The sequence below is a fragment of the Bos indicus x Bos taurus genome, chromosome 9, assembly GCF_003369695.1.
Source record: "Bos indicus x Bos taurus breed Angus x Brahman F1 hybrid chromosome 9, Bos_hybrid_MaternalHap_v2.0, whole genome shotgun sequence".
In the NCBI taxonomy this organism is placed as follows: domain Eukaryota; kingdom Metazoa; phylum Chordata; class Mammalia; order Artiodactyla; family Bovidae; genus Bos; species Bos indicus x Bos taurus.
The window spans coordinates 45,862,670-45,866,161 of NC_040084.1; the positions used below are offsets into that span (position 1 = coordinate 45,862,670).

At 39.4% G+C, this 3,492-nt stretch overlaps 1 non-coding gene across 1 annotated transcript; it reads right to left on the reverse strand.

Annotated features, from left to right (window-relative positions):
- Positions 1-1,868: 1,868 nt before the first annotated feature.
- LOC113898925 lies at positions 1,869-1,975 on the reverse strand. Its single transcript, XR_003512782.1, has one exon. It is a non-coding gene; the product is annotated as a U6 spliceosomal RNA (small nuclear RNA).
- Between the last annotated feature and the right edge of the window lie 1,517 nt (positions 1,976-3,492).

The window sequence follows — 3,492 nt, forward strand, 5'->3', positions numbered from 1 at the left end:
CAAATGTAATTGTGGTTTGGACCATGAATTTTAAATCATTATAAGTAGGCTCAAACACATCTTTGTTAATCAAAATAGGAACCATTACAATCAACATATTTTTGCCGATGAGAAATGTTTGTTTATTCCTGTAGAGTAAAAATCCGTGCTTTGGGAGTCGACAAACACTCGGAAAGCATTTTCTGCCTCCTGCTGGTTGTGGAAGCATTTTCCCTGTAAAAAGTTGTTGAGATGCTTGAAGAAGTGGTAGTCAATTGGCGAGAGATCAGGTGAATATGGAGGATGAGGCAAAACTTCATAGCCCAATTCATTCAACTTTGTAAGCATTGATTGTGCAGCATGCAGTTAGGCACTGTCATGGGGAATTGGGTCCTTTCTGCTGACCAATGCCAGCTGCAGGCATTGCAGTTTTTGGTGCATTTCACTGATTTGCTGAGCCTACTTCACAGATGTAATGGTTTTGCCAGATTCAGAAAGCTATAGTAGATCAGACAGGCAGTGGACCACCAAACAATGACCATGACATTTTTAGGTGCAAATTTGTCTTCCCTTGTGGCTCAGCGGGTAAAGAATCTGCCTGTGATGCAGGAGACCTGGGTTTGATCCCTAGCTTGGGAAGATCCCCTGGAGAAGGGAAAGGCTAACCACTCCATTATTCTGGCCTTGAGAATTCCATGGACCACATAGTCCATGGCGTCGCAAAGAGTCGGACACGACTGAGCGACTTTCACTTTCACTTGGCTTTGGGAAGTGCTTTGGCGCTTCTTCTCAGTCCAACTGAGTTGTTCGTCGATGGTTGTGGTATACAGTCCTCTGTGTCACACGTCCCACTGTCTGATTGAGAAATGATTCATCCTTGTGTAAAATAAGAGAAGACAACACTTCAAAGCAATGATTTTTTTTTTTTTTTGATTTGTGGTCAGCTCATGAGGCACCCATTTATCGAGCTTTTTCACCTTTGCTATTTGCTGCAAATGCCAGATGACCGTAGAATGCTTGATGTTGAGTTCATCACCAGCTTCTCATGTAGTTGTAAGAGGATCAGCTTCGATGATTGCTCTCAATTAGTTGTTGTCAACTTCTGATAGCTGGCCACTGTGCTCCTCATCTTCAAGGCTCTTGTTGCCTTTGCATAACTTCTTTTTTTTTTTAATTTTATTTTATTTTTAAACTTTACAATATTGTATTAGTTTTGCCAAATATCGAAATGAATCCACCACAGGTACACCCGTGTTCCCCATCCTGAACCCTCCTCCCTCCTCCCTCCCCTCCCCTCCCTCTGGGTCATCCCAGTGCACCAGCCCCAAGCATCCAGTACCGTGCATCGAACCTGGACTGGCGACTCGTTTCATACATGATATTATACATGTTTCAATGCTATTCTCCCAAATCTCCCCACCCTCTCCCTCTCCCACAGAGTCCATAAGACTGATCTATACATTGGTGTCTCTTTTGCTGTCTCATACACAGGGTTATTGTTACCATCTTTCTAAATTCCATATATATGCATTAGTATACTGTATTGGTGTTTTTCTTTCTGGCTTACTTCACTCTGTATAATAGGCTCCAGTTTTATCCATCTCATTAGAACTGATTCAAATGTATTCTTTTTAATGGCTGAGTAATACTCCATTGTGTATATGTACCACAGCTTTCTTATCCATTCATCTGCTGATGGGCATCTAGGTTGCTTCCATGTCCTGGCTATTATAAACAGTGCTGCGATGAACATTGGGGTACACGTGTCTCTTTCCCTTCTGGTTTCCTCAGTGTGTATGCCCAGCAGTGGGATTGCTGGATCATAAGGCAGTTCTATTTCCAGTTTTTTAAGGAATCTCCACACTGTTCTCCATAGTGGCCGTACTAGTAAAAATATGGAACGCTTCACGAATTTGCGTGTCATCCTTGTGCAGGGGCCTTGCTAATCTTCTCTGTATCGTTCCAATTTTAGTATATGTGCTGCCGAAGCGAGCACTGCATAACTTCTTGAACCACTGCTGCACTGTAGGTTCATTTGCAGTTCCTGGGCCAAACATTTCGTTGATGTTGCAAATTGTCTTCACTGATTTATAACCCAATTTGAACTCAAATAAGAAAATTGCTTGAATTTGCTTTTTGTCTAACATCATTTCGTTAGTGTAAAATAAATATAAAATAAACAGCAAGTAGTAAGTCATTAGCAAAAAATAATAAAGTGAGAAATGCACATTAGAATGCTGTACAACATACCACATTTATTTAAGAATGTATTAGGTTGAAGGTAGGAGGAGAAGGGGATGACAGAGGATGAGATGGTTGGATGGCATCACTGACTCAATGGACATGAGTTTGAGCAAGCTCCAGAAGCTGGTGATGGACAGGGAAGCCTGGTCAGCTGTGGTCCATGGGGTCACAAAGAGTCAGACACGACTGAGTGACTGAACTGAACTGATCCAAATATCAAACAACAAAATTCAGCAGTGTAAAACTGCAATTACTTTTGCACCAACCTAATAAAACCAGCTTTTAAAAGGTTATACATACTTTCTTTCAGTCTTTTTTCCCCTGAGTCATTACAAATTAATTACCTTTTGTTATAGAGTTGTCGTTATCAAATGTTGGCTTTGCCATAAAAATAGTTACATTTATGATATTTTATTTGTAAATAACATCCAATTGCTGTTAAATTCGTTGTTATAAATTTAAAAATCAGTCAGTACTTCAGAACTCACAAATCAAATAACTGTAAGCCACTGAAGGTGACATATTTTGCAAGGATGGCATTTATTTGGAGTTGTATGTTTCAGTCTGTTTACAAAACGTTCTGCTCTAGGTGTTCCCAGTAGTAATTGATAGTAATATGTGTGGCTGCTTTTTAGCACCCTCAATAATGGGATGCTTTTAAAAACATGCCTTGAGGCAGTTGTAAGCTACATTTAAATAATTATGACATACAGAGGCTAATGGAATTTAATGACATACATACAGTGGTGAAGTCAAAGTCACAGACCATGTGTTTCTTTCTCTGAATGCTTTCAAGAAGGTTCTATTATTATATTTGAGCAACTTCTGTTTTCTTCTGTGCACTAAAAACATCTCAGTGTAATTACTGTTTTGTATGCTGTCTCGGCTGGCTGTGTTTTGAGGGAGCAGAAGCTATGTCTTTTTCATTGTATTTCTAGCACTTAGCACCTATACACAATCTGGGGACTGTCCCAGATGGTCCCAGAAGTGTTTGAATAAATGAATGAATGAATAGCTGACATGCATTTCAAGTCCTTTTACTTAACTATACCCTTTGCCACAATTAGAAAAATGCAAATTCAGAACAACAATTGAAAATACCTGGAATAGATCAAGAGCAGTTAGGGCTCTCTTCAACTGCTATTCAGATTTGCAGATAGAATTTTTCTTCAATATAATGTCTGACTAAAATTACTGATACTGGTTTCCCTTTCTTTAGGATACTTGAGGATACATTTCAGAGATAAAAATAAAATTTCTAGAAGTGAC